The following is a 15,636-nucleotide window of genomic DNA, read 5'->3' as shown; positions in this document are numbered from 1 at the left end:
AGCTTAGAAAAGTTAATTGTGAGTTTGCTCCACAATCTTTTGATCCTTAAAGGTGCCCGATATCCAAGAGCAGACAGACTCCTGATTAAAAACAACATCTCAATGCCATGCTGGCTGGAAGAGAGGGATTATGGGAGCAACTGCTCTACAGCTTCATGGGAAAAAGGCTTTCTTCTGTTTAATGACTATCTTTGTGGGGTTGGGGTTCAGTGTGAAAGGAAGCTGTGGACCATAGAGTGCCCAGGACCCATCTGGCCTGGGGAGAGGTCACATCTTCTCCTGTCCTCGACTCCTCTCATGCTTGTTCCTTATGTCACTCATTTAGTTGGCTTCTTTTGGGTCTCCACTCAAATGTCACTCCCTCAGAGGTGTGCCTCCTTCCCTGAACACCCTCTCTGTCACGGCCCCTCTCACATCCCTGTTTCGTCTACTTCAGAGTGGGTGCCAGTCTCATAAACTAGTGATTTACTTATTTACACTGAGCATCTGAAAGGCACTCAGGTTTCCCCTATGAAGCTTTCTTACTGTAGTTTTTTTGCTACTTCACACAATTTCCTTTCCTTGAGTGTCTTTTTCCCTCCAGCAAGTTTATGGCCGGCAGGTGGTAGGGCAGGAGAGATGGCTGGTAGAGGTGGTGGTCTGCGGAGGTGGGGGGTGAGTTGGTCCATTTGGGTTCTTGGTTTTTTAGGTAGTCACAATAAAGACTGACATTGGCAGTTCTTTGCAATGTAAAAATAACAATGGTTAATAATGTTTCTTAGAGGACTAATGATCGACTTTCTGCCTTCCATTCTGTGTACATTTGCACAAGGTGCACAAAAGTAAGTTTCAAAAGAAAGGATCAGAAACCCAACCCAGCTTTCTGGGAGCAAGAGCTGCTTTCTGGCGGCAGTGGCTGTGGTGGCACCATCGTGAAGGATGCTGAGCTGGTGGTACTTGGTAATCAGGATTCTCAGGAGAACAGGGGAGGCTCCCTCCCCCGGCCCCCAGGAAGCCAGGAAATGCCTAGGGGGGCTGTGCAGCAGACAGGCTCCCTGCACCCGCCCAGTGCTGATTTTGTTCAAAAGATCTTCGAAGAAAGGCTCTTCCACACCTGACGCCTGGCCACCGATACCTAAAGACTCACTGAGCTCTGTGCAAAAACTAAGCGCAACAAATAGCAAGGAAAGGAAAGTGAGGCGCAGTGATGCAGCTAGCTCCTTAAACTCACCAACGGCTTGCTGTGTTGGAAGCACAGCGGGTTTTAATCAGGGCTGACAGTGCCCAGGTCCCCCATGACTCACAGGAGATACATATAAAGGGCATCAGCCTCTAGCAAGGATGATGCAGCAGACGGAACTGACTTACCAGCGGTGCTCAGTGGAGAAGCCGCTGGTGGGCCCAATGCCTAGCAAGCATTAATTCACCGGATTAAAACACAGACCGGGTGGGAGGAAACTTAGAGCGACAGCAAATTAATTTAAAGTGTCTGCCTTCCACTGCATAATGAGAGGGCAAAAATGTTAAGTTAATATTCTGAGCACGCTGGCCTCAAGGAAAACAGGAGCACCTCAGTATCGAGGGCAATTCCATTAAAAACACACTCCTCATGGGGTCATGAAAGCATACTGACAACATTATCCCTGAGCAGCAGGAGTCGGAGTGACAGGCAGCCTCTTGCAATCTAGCTTGCTGGCACTGACTGGCTCTATAAGTGAGCTAAGAAATTAGGGGGAAAAGGCTCAAAGTCTTCCACGAAAAGGGAAAAATCATTACAAAGACTACAAAGTTCCCAACCATTAAAAACAATAATTGAAGAGCAACTATGTGTAAGAAGCAAACCTTGCCCTCAGCTCCATTTAAAATGTGTATAGAAACACTGGATTTTTTAAAAAAAAACTAGACTGGAAAGGAGACAGTGAAGCTGATTTAGTTTAAGAACTGGCACAAGCGAAAAGGGTCTGGCAATTCAGATATGCCAAGAGGAGCCGTAAAGCGCTTCATTGAAGTGAAAAGGTATTTTATGCACACACAAAACCCACAGCATAGTATATATAGGGTTCGTTACTATCCAAGCTTCCAGACTCCCTCTAGGGCTCTTGGAATGGATGTATCATATATCAGCGGTGGTAGGGGCTACTGTATATAATCACTTTAAAGGTTAGAAGACATCATAACTGGAGGAGAGAGACTTTGCAGAGGAGATGACATGACAAAGCATGGGAAGAGAGAGACAAGGGAGAGAGAGATGCACCAAGCAGAGTAAAGGCGTGGAAGTGAGAAGGCAGAGGCCAGAGATGATGCTAGAAAGTAGGTCGGAACCTTATTGCACCTCAATTCAAATGCCCCGTGTTAAGTGTTTTGCATGGATTATTTTAGGGCCAACAAACCACAACTAAAACTAATCGTACTAAGGCAAATTGGACATCAAAGTGATAACGCAGACACTTACTCAGATGTCCATGAGGTTAAAGACAGAGTCCAGTCACTCCAGTGGAAATGGACCGACGGGGTGCACTGGCAAAGGGATGCAGGGAATTGCCAAAGTAGATGGCAGTGGTCACCGTATTTGAAACTGGCTCCATCCTGGCCCTGTTCTCCCCACCTCCTCCCCAACATCCTAGTCCGTCTGCCTAAAATCTCTCCTGTCTCCTCCATTCCCATGGGCTTCACGAAATAACATAGTTTATATGAGAGATTAGTAAAGTAACATTTTGAAGAACAATGATATCCCTTGTTCAAAGTGCATAATACAGACACTACTGCTACAGAGGTGACAACCACAGAACAAGCAGAAAATGTAAAAGGCATTTCTGCAGCATTTATTTGGAACAGTTTAGATATAATACTTAAATTTGTGTGCCTTCTCCACCCTCCCTTAGATTCATAAGCTTCTTAGTAATAAGTTTTGACTTTTTTGATGCCCGCTATGTTTACAGATCCTTGCTGGGCCCTGGGAGGCATGGTGGGGCCTGGCCCAGGTTCAGTCCCTCCTAGGCACTGTCCAAATGAGTAGCCAACCTGAGAGAGTGTCAGTGGTCAGTGGGACTGGGTATGTATGTGTCTAGTCATTATCGTAAAATGTGTAGACAACGTGATAAGACAGCCCAGTTCTATAGAAGAAAATTGCCCTGGGAATCTGAATGGCAGATCTAGGTGGAATGATTGGCTACAGTTTTTGCAACCACATCCTGAAGTTTCAGACGTCTGGTTAGGTCAATCAAATTTAGTAAGCCTCTTTTCAGGGTGTCCAGCCATCTGGCAGGACCTCACTCTGGAGAGCAAGAAAACCAGCTCTACTATCCAGAGGGCGTCTCCCATGAGACTTACGGAACAGTCTCCCCGCCTGACATCTTCTGCTATGTTCTCGTGAGCACTCTGGCACGTAACACAATAAATGCTAACTTGCCCAAGATTTACGTTTCAAAGATCTCATTTCTGCTAAAGTTCCCAATGCGTCTCCAGCAGGACCATTTGCAGGGTATAAAGAAGTGATTCTGGAACTTAGTGGACAGCAACTGCATGTCCACCTTGTATTCCCCCTGTGTGCTGCATTACTCAGGCTCCCATCAACTTAACAACAAATATGTACTGAGGTGTTACCAGGGGTCAGATCTAGCACAGGTGTTGGGCATACAGTGAACAAAATGGACCCCTGATCTCCGATCTTGCAGGGCTAACACCTACCTGGTTTTGTTGGGGGTTTTTTTTTGTAGTCTATTAAAATTTTATTTTACTGAAAAAATAAGGCTTATAATTTTTTAGAAATACCACAACCGTGGAAATGCTGGGTTCTAAAACTGACAATGAAGTAAAAGACCAATTTGATTACTGTTAATCAAGGCTGTATAAATCAAAATTCAGAGTTCCTTTAGAATCAATTATATCTATAATCTATATCTATATCTATATTCATGTCTATATCTTATCCATTTATCTATCTATCTATCTATCTATCTACCTCCCTACCTCCCTACCTCCCTACTTACTTGTCTGTTTGAATATAACATCTGGTTTTGAAGACAGTCATAAAATAAGGAATTATAATAAGTCATAACGAGCACTAGGCTCGGAAAGATACACTGCACTCTGGGAAAGCTTATCAGGGCCCAACACATAGCACACTAGTTGTAACGCTGTTTCTATCTTTTCATGGAAGTCTAAGTTTAATATGCTATAACACATACAATTAATAAATTGAACTCAGGGAAGAAGACAAAGGTTCCATTAAGAAGCAAGTTGATTTGGGGGAGTCAACTTACCCAAAAGCACATGGAGGACATGGGGGCACATGGAAAAAACTAAGAATTCTCCTTTTCCTTTTCCTTAAACTGTTAAAAGTTATCTTACTTTATATATAAGTGCTTCTTGAGGTGACTGTAGTTTCATTTTCCCAAATACCAGATATTATTTATAAGTGAAACCAAATAAAATAATCTACTAGAGCTCAAAAAAGGACCCAAACATTGGAAGGCCCTGTCCGTCGGTGCGTGGAGAGGCAGACTGCCCGAGTCCTTCGTGCCGATGCATTTCTAGCCCCAGCTTCAGTTCTGGCTGGAAACTTAGCTTTGTTACTTAATGCATATGTCCTTCTGGTCTCTCGTATATACAGTATTAGCTGGGAACTTCATAAAATGAAAAGTAACTGTATAATTTCTTATCTTTAGAAACATTCCATTTTTTTTTAATGTCACAGATTCCTTCCCTCATGGCCATGGACACACAACAAAGCGGGCTGAGTCTCCTGCGGAATGGCAGGTGTGTATTTTTAGAGTGGAGGCGGGGAGCTGTTCCAAAGCACACATCTAGAATTTCAGAGGACATTTTCTTATTATTTATTTCTTATTATTTTTTACAAAGACAGAGGGAGAGTCAGAGAGAGGGATAGACAGGGGCAGACAGACAGGAATGGAGAGAGAAGAGAAGCATCAATCATCAGTTTTCCGTTGCGACACCTTAGTTGTTCATTGATTGTTTTCTCATATGTGCCTTGACTGTGCGCCTTCAGCAGACCAAGTAACCCCTTGCTCAAGCCAGCGACCTTGGGTCCAAGCTGGTGAGCTTTTTGCTCAAGCCAGATGAGCCCATGCTCAAGCTGGCGACCTCGGGGTCTTGAACCTGGGTCCTCCGCATCTCAGTCTGAAGCTCTATCCACTGCGCCACCGCCTGGTCAGGCCATTTATTTTTAAAATGTGGATGCCCAAGCTAAGCACTGTTTCCATCAAAAAGTTCCTCAGCCTCAACACTACAGACATTTTGGGTCAAATAATTTTTTTGTGGGGGACTGTCCCATGTACTGCAGGGTGTTTAGCAGCATCTCTGGCTTCTACCCTCTACATGGCCGTGCACTCCCTCCTCCAGATGTGACAACCAAAAATGTCTCCAAAGTTTGCCAAATGTACTTGGGGGGACAAAATGGTCCCCATTTGAGAACCACTGTTCTAGATAAACAGTAGGGGTATTTTCTGTAGACTGTGGATTCTTGGCTAATGGTTAGAAATCAAAGTATATCTGAGTGGATAACTGATATGTATTAATTTACAGAATTCTTTTAAGCTACAATTCAACAGTAGTAAATATGATGAGGTTCTTTTTTAGGAATCAGAAATATATATGATGAAATATATACTCTTTCATTACTATAGAAGAAAATTACCCTGTTATGGGCTTCTTATTGAGGGAGGCAACAGAGGAAGAAAAAAGACAAGATAAAGAAACTTAGAAAGCAATGGTATTTCTAATGTTCTGGTTCATATTTTGAGTGAGTTCACAGATAGTCATTTTATTATTAGGCTACATATATTCTTTCCTAATAACTGCAATGAAAAATGAGAGCTCACACCAACTCTGTGCCATGCCTTGCTGTAAGCACTTCTATGTTAACTCATTTTCAAATCCCTACAACTCTAGGAGGCATACATCATTATTATTTATATTTTACAGATCAGAAAATTGAGGCACAAATAAATTAAGCACCTTTCCTATGGTCACCAAGCATTCTAACTCCAGAAGCTGCACTTTTACCACTCTGCTACAGTATACTTTGAAAAGAAGAAAAAGCAACAAGAAATTTAAAAGTGGTAGACTGTAAGGATTGTTTCTTAGGACAGTTTCACCATGTCATTCTACACTCTCACAGACACACCTGGCCACTTAAAGGTTCCTCAATGAATTTCTACATACTTGTAAGACATTTCTCCTCTCTCATTGTGTTTCATTATTTTTCAGAAGCCATATTACTCACATTGATCTTGCAGTTAAAATCACACACAAGTCTAGAAAGTTTTCTTTTCCACCTTTCCAATACCACACTTCCAAAGACCAGGTCAACCTCTAGTTTTGCCACAAAGACTTTCCAGGAATATTTAAATGATTGAAAAAGCAATTCTACACCCTGGCCGGTTGGCTCAGCGGTAGAGCATCGGCCTGGCATGCAGGAGTCCTGGGTTCGAATTCCGGCCAGGGCACACAGTAGAAGCACCCATCTGCTTCTCCACCCCTCCACCTCTCCTTCCTCTCTGTCTCTCCCTTCCCCTCCCACAGCCGAGACTCCGTTGGAGCAAAGATGGCCTGGGCGCTGGGGATGGCTCCTTGGCCTCTGCCCCAGGCACTAGAATGGCTCTGGATGCAACAGAGCAACACCCCAGAGGGGCAGAGCATTGCCCCCTGGTGGGCATGCCGGGTGGATCCCGGTCGGCGCATGCGGGAGTCTGTCTACTGCCTCCACGTTTCCAGCTTCGGAAAAATGAAAAAAAAATTAAAAAAAAGAAAAAGCAATTCTGCTACCAACAACTGTGTAAGTCCTGCCAAGTAACTGAACCATTCCAACTTCAATTTTCCTATAAAAAGAAAAATCTGATGAGGTGACTTCAGTTGTAAAGTCCAAGTCCATGTTGTTCTTTCTCAATTTTGAACTTCCACAGATTTTTACCTATAATTACAACTTGAGTTTCTTTTGTTTGCTGTTTATCCTGATGGACCACTGAAAACTACCACGTGTTTCCTTCTCCTCCATTTAGTCAATAAGTGAATCAAACAATTATTAAGCCATATGCCAGATGCTCTGACAGGCACCAAAGGGATAAAAAACAATACTTAACAGTATGTAATTAGTTTTCACTTACTGCCTAGTGAAATTTTGTAATCATGCCTGAATCAAGAGTTTGGAACTAACTGACTGGAGAGATTATAATGTGGTTCACCCAAATAGGTCATCGCAGGTATCCACTAGTAGATCTCAGCTAAGCTCACACCTCTCTGAGTGCATTGTAATTCCTTCCCTCTGAGAAAAGTTAAAGAAAAAGACAAAAGAAAGAAAGAAAGAAAGAAAGAAAGAAAGAAAGAAAGAAAGAAAGAGAAAGAAAGAGCGAGAGAGGACGGAAGGAAGGAAGGAAGAAAAGAGGGAAGGAAGGAAAGAAAGAAAGAGAGAAAGAGCAAGAGAGGACGGAAGGAAGGAAGGAAGGAAGGAAGGAAGGAAGGAAGGAAGGAAGGAAGGAAGGAAGGAAGGAAGGAAGGAAGAAAAGAGGGAAGGAAAGAAAGAGGGAAGGAAGGACGGGAGAAAGAAGGAACAGGAGGTAGCAGAAGGGATGATGTGCCAGCTGCCTCTCGCTGCGGGAAAATATATCAGACTATGATTCTCATGTTATAAGTTATTGTGGCAGACTGCCACTTATCTCTCAACACTGTCCCCTTCTTTCTTAAGAATAGAACTTGGGGCACATGGCTGCCCAAAATAAAGACTATACTTTCCAGCCTTCCTAACAACTGAATGTTGCCACATGGCCAAGTTCTGTCCAATGGGATGTAAGCAGAAGTGTCCATCTCCCTCTTCCTTCTTCCAGTTGGCTGGAATGTGGACGTATTGACTAAGGAGGGGGTGCCATCATGGACAACAAGCTAGGGAAACAAATCCGAGAAACAAGCATCTCTGATAATGTGGTTCAGCCAATACTAACCTAAGAGTACACAAAAGAAAAATAAACTTCTGCCTTATTTCAGTGAGAATGAACCCTACCTAGTACTGTAATCGTTTCTTCCCTTTCTCCAACCCTATCCTTGCCTGTCTTCCTAGTGCTCTACATTTTTGTTATTTTAAATTTTTAAATAATCATATAATTTTATTATTTGCTATTTTTCAGAGGTAAAATTAATGAACTAGAATTAAAGATACACATAAGTTATAAACATTTTTTTCATTGGGTTCATCCGTTGGTGATATTAGTAAGAGTGATTAGTAAGAGTAATTTTGGTGGCATAATAGGGGTGGAACTCGATTATAAGTGAGTTAGAGAGAGAATGGAAGATAACTAAATGAAGAGGACTGTCAAAACTTTTAAAAAAATTTTTACTTAGAAAATTAAATTTAATGGGGTGGCATTGATCAATAGGAGTACACAGGTTTCAGCTGAACATCTCTATAGCATTTGAACTGTTGATTGTGTTATGCGCTCATCACCCAAAGTCATATCATTTCCTATCACTGTATATTTGTCCCTCTTTACTCCCCTTCCCCCCTCCCCCATAATCCTTTCCCCCTGGTAACCACTTCACTTTTGTCTATAGCCATGAGTCTCATTTCACTGTATTTATCACAGTTTATGTGTATTTATGTATCCCATTGAATTCTTTCTCCATTCCTGAAGTTCAGACAAAGCTTCTGTTTTTGTTTGCTTTTAGTTTCATTTTGGTTACCACGGGATCTTCTGTGCCTAGCACAGTGCCTGGCATACAGGAAGCAATAGCCATTTGTAGAATAAAGGATTGAAAGAATTAGAGGCTCTCCCCACTCTACTAGGAACTCTAAAACATTCACTGCAAATATTGAAGGCTTCTGCATCTGCACTTGCTTAACAAAAACCACAGGAAAAAGTTTTAAAACACTTAGCAGAGTTGTTCTCAAGTGTATTCAAATGGTATGGCACTTGGATATTGTGGTGCATAAAAATAAAATTAATAGGCCCTGGCCGGTTGGCTCAGCGGTAGAGTGTCGGCCTAGCGTACGGAGGACCCGGGTTCGATTCCCGGCCAGGGCACATAGGAGAAGCGCCCATTTGCTTCTCCACCCCTCCGCCGCGCCTTCCTCTCTGTCTCTCTCTTCCCCTCCCGCAGCCAAGGCTCCATTGGAGCAAAGATGGCCCGGGCGCTGGGGATGGCTCTGTGGCCTCTGCCCCAGGCGCTAGAGTGGCTCTGGTCGCAACATGGCGACGCCCAGGATGGGCAGAGCATCGCCCCCTGGTGGGCAGAGCGTCGCCCCTGGTGGGCGTGCCGGGTGGATCCTGGTCGGGCGCATGCGGGAGTCTGTCTGACTGTCTCTCCCTGTTTCCAGCTTCAGAAAAATGAAAAAAAAAATAAATAAATAAAAATAAAATAAAATAAAATTAATAGATAATATGAAAGTATCTTCATCTCAAAAAGCAATACATAAACTATTGTATTTAAAGGAAAAGCACATTTCTAAGTTTTCAATGCTTTCCTCTCACTTTTTCATAATTTTTATTATCTGTCTAATGCAGTCACACCAAGGGTGTGTAAAGCTTGAAAGAAAAACAGTAAGAATTTAATCAATGTGTATACAAAGTAGAAAAAAATTATCATTCTTTGCAGCAGGAAGAGAGAAGACTGTTTGAGAACCATTTTCTTAGCAGAATCACATATTCTAGACATTTTTCTGAATTAACTACAGCAATATGTTTGTAATCATAACAGATCAACCTCCAATAATTATACTTTTGAAAGGAAAAAATTTTATCAAACACTGGATTTTTTCCTTAATATTAGAAGTGCTGCAAATCTTTAACATGTTTCAGAAGCTTTAGACTAAGAAGAGATTTCTCCTTGTTATGAGAAGGCAAGGCAATTTAGCCATTTTACCTTCAAACTTCACTAATGATCATTCTTCCCATAAGGTGCTCTAGAAGACCAAATGCCCAGAGTTAAGAAACATTTGAATAAATGGCCAAAATATGAAACTCTGCTATTAAAATCGTATTGAGAAAGGATTTAGAAATGTTCCTGCCATTTGGCCTGTTTCTTATAGACCAATGCACAAACTGCAATCCTGGTACATAAGTTAACCCTTTGGGTAATGAGTTTTTTGTTAACCCTTTGAGTGAGGACATACATGAACATTCGTACTACTCAAAGGGTTAAAAGCACTTGCTCCTCCCCGTCGTAAGACCAGAGTTCTAAATGAACACCCTGAAGTTTAGGTCTACAGTTCTACAGATAGTGAGCTATTTTTCTTTTGAGTCATTCACCTTTGTATTTTCTGTAGACATTTGGTTTGTTGTTGTTGTAAAATATAAAAATATCTCAATAGTAAATAACACTTTCTTTCCTTTACTCCCTGTCTCGTTCTTTTACCACACACTTACCCAACCACCCATCCCAGAGCCATTAGCTAATTTGGTGGTAAAATGACTGATTCTTTCTCCATATTTGAATCTAGCTAATTGAACTAGTACAGAAAGACAATGTCAGGGGAAAGAACAGAAAACACATAGGACTTCAAGCCACTTCAAGCTTTGCCCCTTGTTGGCCTGTGACTTCACTTTTCTGTTTAATCATCTCTGAAATGTCTTTTAGGATAGACTAAGAAGGCAATGTAATCCACTGTTTAACAGTACAGATTTGGTTGAATTATAGTTCAAATACTGGCCCCACCATTTAAGTAGGTGTGTGATCTGACTTGAATGTCAAGTACTTACCAGAGTGTCTGATGCATAATAAATGTTAAATAATTGGCTCCTGTCATTTCTCCTTTGAAAACTGTAAAGCCCTCTACCAATATTCATTTCTATTACCCAAAGATGCACATAAAATAAGACGTCTGATAACAGAACATTCATCAAATACCTTTCTGTATCTAGTTTCACATCCTGCCTTATCTACAAAGCTAGCCTGCTCTTTGCACATAGATGCTCTCATCTCTGACACACTTACAGAGGCAGAAGGCCAGCCGTAATTCCCTGTAGTCTTTGAAGACTCAGCAGCTATATCAGTTAATAACCTCACTAAAGGTTATCCATCAGAAAGAAGGGGGGAGTCCCAATTGCCCTCGTCAGAGTTGTCATTAGTTATGTACCTGACATCTATTAAGCCTGCATGGCATTCACGGAAATGGCACACACCACGGGAAAATATTACCAAAGCAGACAGGGATTTAACCTATTAAGTGTCTCCCTGCTGTTTGCTAATTCATTCAAAGGTAATCTATCTTCAGAGGAACCTACTTTCTGATTCTCTACAATTGTGACATTTTATTTGCTCAAGCTATAAAATTTTTATTTGGATTTCATGGCCATTTTAATAAATCAAGTTGCCTCCTCTCTCCCCTCGTGTTGGATAGTAAAACCACGTAGAACAGTTCCGAGACTGTGATCTAACCTCATTTCCATTAGATTTGTCAGAAGTAAACATATTTGAGTTTTTTAACCCTCCAGTGGAAAGTTTAGGGCATTTTTTCCCCTTTTTTATTCATTTTGGAGAGAAGAGAGAGAGAGAATGGGGGGGGGGGAAGAGCAGGAAACATCAACTCCTAGATGTACCTTGACCAGGCAAGCCTGGGGTTTCCAACAGGCAACCTCAGCATTCCAAGTTGACACCTTATCCACTGTGCCGCCACAGGTCAGGCCTAGGGTCTTTTTTTAATAAATGAGAACACTATCATCAGAATCTTGGGTTTCATTATTGGTTTCTGTTTAATCTTAGGAAAATCTCTAAAAGAGGAAACCATATTATTATATCTCCAGGAATTTAATACAATTGCTACACACTCTTGAGAGTGTGACATGGTTCAATTTCTCATGTTTATAAACACTAGTAGATAGCAAGAAATGAGTAAAATATACAATATACCTTTTTAAAAATAGCACCTAGGATCTGTTATAAAAATGTACTACGCCATGGTTGGACAAACATAAACACTGCATCGCGTGGAATCTCCTGAATACTGTATTAAAACCAACATTTGAAAATGCCTACCACATCTCATTTTTGGAGATTTTTCTAAATATAATGCATTCCCCCCTTACCTGCATGGCTACATTTCAAGACCCCCAATGGACATCTAAACTGCCAATAGTACTGAACTCTATATACACTGCTCATAAAAATGAGGTGATCAGGGACTGTTCAGAAACTCCAGTCCTTTCAGCCTTTTGTATAGTGCATTTTCACCAATGAAATAAAAGTTGGTTTTGCATCTCATTAGCGTAATCAAACAACTTTCTTTGACTTATTGTTTGCTTTCCTGATGTTCTTGTTTAATAAAAAAAAGTCAAATGCTTCTTTTTTAAATCTCTTCATATTCATTTTGAAATATCCCCTAATTTTTGTGAGCAGTATATATACTTATGTTTTTTCTCCTGTGCTTACATATCTTTTCACTTAAAGGAGGCACTTAGTGGATTCTCTTTGGCATATCTGAATTGCCAGCATCACTACTCTTGTGCTCTGGGGCCATTATTAAGTGAAATAAGGGTGACTTGAACACAGGCACTGTGATACCATGACAGTTGATCTGATAACTGAGATGGTCACTTAAGTGATGGGCAGGGCGCATGTATAGAGTGAATATGCTGGACAAAGGGATGATTCACATCCTAGATGGATGGAGTGGGATGTTTTGAGATTTCATCATGCTACTCAGAATGGCACACAATTTGAAACTTATAAATTGTTTATTTCCGAAACTTTCCATTTAATATTTTTTTGGACTGTGGTTGACCATGGGCAACTGAAACTACAGAAAGTTGAACCACGAATAAGAGGGGACTACTTTTCCTAAAATGTATTTCTATAAAATGATGGAAAAATTTTACAGGAAATATCTAGTATAGGTAATTAATCATGAGAATGAGTTATGTAGAAGCAACAAGAATAAATTAATAATTCTTCATATGTAATTGGGAATCCAGTCTTGCCTCTGAGGACTCATCCAATTATCTTGTTTTTAAATAAATTTTTTTTTGGAGAACAAGTGATAAAAACATTTTAATATGGTAATGATATTAGCAGAACCAGGACTTACTAAGAGTTTTTACTTGGGTCATTACAAGTATTACAGAATGAAAAGCTAAAAGAGTGCACACTTCTGCAGATGATCTAAAGTAAGTATAGAAATTCCTCCTGCTTAGAGAAAAGAGTGTAAAACTTATCTTAAAACCAGAAACACTATACTTTGAATATATCTTCATACACAAACAAGTAATCTAAATCTCAGGAACTGGAAAGATCATGGAACACTCACTTGTGGGCAATCGTAGTCAAGCCACCATCTCCAAAGTTTCATCTGATGCTAATGATCATATCACTCTAAAGTCTTGTTACCTCATCATTAATTTTCTAGCTCTTGGCTAAAAATGCTTGTCTAAAAGTATAGTACCAAAAAAATCAGTTTAAGGCTAGGTTTATTGTGAATTGACTGTGCACTGTTCATGAGACTGCAAATTGATACAGCCACTATGGAAAACAGTATGGAGATTCCTCAGAAAAACTAAAAATAATCTACTATATGACCCAGCAAGTCCTCTTTTGAGTATTATCTAAAGATAATCAAAACATTAATTTGGAAAGATATATTCACTCTTATGTTCATTGCAGCATCATGTAAACAATAGCCAAGATATGGATGCAACCTAGGTGTTCATCGATAGATGAATGCTTAGATGTCATATATACACACACACACACACACACACACACACACACACACACACACACACAGTGGAAAAGTACACAGTAAGAAGAACGACATCTTGCCATTTATAGCAACATGGGTAGACCTAGAGGGTATTATGCTAAGTAAAATAAGTCAGACAAAGACAAATACTGTATGAATTTACTTACATGTGGACTCTAAAAAAGAAAGAAAATGAACAGAACAAAACAAAACAAAAACAGACTCATAGAAACAGAGACCACAGCAATGGTTGCCAGAAGGAAGTGAGGGAATGGGGGAAAAAGGTGAAAGAAAATATAGTCGATAATATTGTGATAAATGTGCATGGTGACAGATGATTACTTGAATTAAGTGGGATGACCTCACTGTAAGGTATAAAGCTTTCTAATGACTATATTTTACACCTAAAACTAAGGTAACTAATATAATATTATATACCAACTATACTTAAATTAAAAAAGTATTTTTTCCAATTCCAATGTTGAACTAGTTAAAAAGAACAGCATGCAAAAAAAAAAAAAAGCCCTTATCTTTTTAAGCATTTTGGAAATCTAACTGTAAAGAATGGCAGCCCAGACTGTTTTCTTTTGTCTGACAATGTCTGATTTCTTTCCAGACATTAACTACAGCATCACGGTCTATCATAGTGTCGTTAAAAAGTCCATGATGATGGCTTCCCAGAATTTCCAGTCGAGTTAACATGTGTCAACTCCTGTCCTCAGCCAGGCTGGCAGAAGGCACCACTGGGCTGTTATTTTTTAAAGCAAGCCTAAGTTTTCACAACAGGTGTTACTGTTGACATGACCATCAAACATCCTACTTCTCCACAGCTCCTAGAAAAACAGGTACTTTCTCACTTTGATTTTTAATACAAGTTTCTGTACTTTACAAAATCTGTGTGCCTAGGAGAAGTCCAGAAAAATAAGAAATCTGTGAGGTGCATCTCTCAGGATGACACCAGCGCTCACTCTCTAGTATTTGGAGCCTTCATAGCAGAAGAAGGACTCGCCAAATTGGGCACGGATGTCACAAAAGTGATGAACATGACAGCTGGCCTTGACTCTCTTGCAACAGGGGCCAAGAGGTGGCAGAGAAGTTAAAACAAGTCTAGCGGTAGTGATGCTTCGGTTCCTATGATGGCACAACTGACAAACCTATGTCAAAGGATAGGGTTAACCCGTATATCCCAGAATTGATGAGAATTAAAGGCGAATGAGATTTTCAAGATCAGCCAGCTCAGCGATTCTCAGTGTTTACTGCGTAGGAATACTCTTAGACCCACCACTGAGATGCTGACTCACCAGCAGTAGTAGCAGTGGTAGGAGTGGTAATACATAACACTTTGAAAGCACTTGCTTTGTGCCAAGATACTGAGCTGAGTGCTTTACAAATATCACCCTATTTAAGCCTCATACCAATTCTCATGGGTAGGTGCTACTATTACCCCCATTTTACAGATAAGAATACCAAGCCAGAGTGGTTAAGGAATCTGCCCAAAGAAATGAATCTGCTAGGAAATGGATAAAGATTCAAACCCAGATAAACTGGCTCTTCGTTAATCTCTACACTAAACTACCCACCAACGAACGGGATTAAAGGTGAGTCAGGACTGAAATCAATCTTTTCTTTTCTGGGAGGAGAAACTGAAACCCAGAGAAGTGAAGTCTCTGATCCCAGACAAAAATCCTCCAGTGCACTTCCAGGAAGGAATCAACCACTAGGTGACACCAGCCATTCTTCAGCACTCCTCTAGGGAGAAAAGGAGCACATGGCATTATGAAAAGCCAGCTAGCTACGTTACTCTGGCCAGCGTGCTGTTCTGGGAGGAGATTTCCATCCGAACTCACTCTTCACTCAAAGGGTCTGACACACGTCAGTGTCAGTGTAAGGGCTCCCAGTCGTGGTGATTCGCAAGGAGGGAGAAGGGAAAGGGGAAGGAGAGACGCCACCCCGAAGGGGAGTTGGTGACTGGAACG

General features: G+C 40.8%; 1 protein-coding gene across 3 annotated transcripts in view; it reads right to left on the bottom strand.

The window, feature by feature from the left end:
• The window catches only part of ARFGEF3 (ARFGEF family member 3), a 157,867-nt gene that overhangs the window by 93,139 nt on the left and 49,092 nt on the right, over positions 1–15,636 (bottom strand). The gene's annotated exons all lie outside the window — the stretch shown is intronic.

This window comes from Saccopteryx bilineata, chromosome 12 (genome assembly GCF_036850765.1).
Source record: "Saccopteryx bilineata isolate mSacBil1 chromosome 12, mSacBil1_pri_phased_curated, whole genome shotgun sequence".
NCBI classification, from domain to species: Eukaryota; Metazoa; Chordata; class Mammalia; order Chiroptera; family Emballonuridae; genus Saccopteryx; species Saccopteryx bilineata.
The sequence above is the reverse complement of the archived record's forward strand: the minus strand, read 5'-3'. Positions and strand labels throughout refer to the sequence as shown.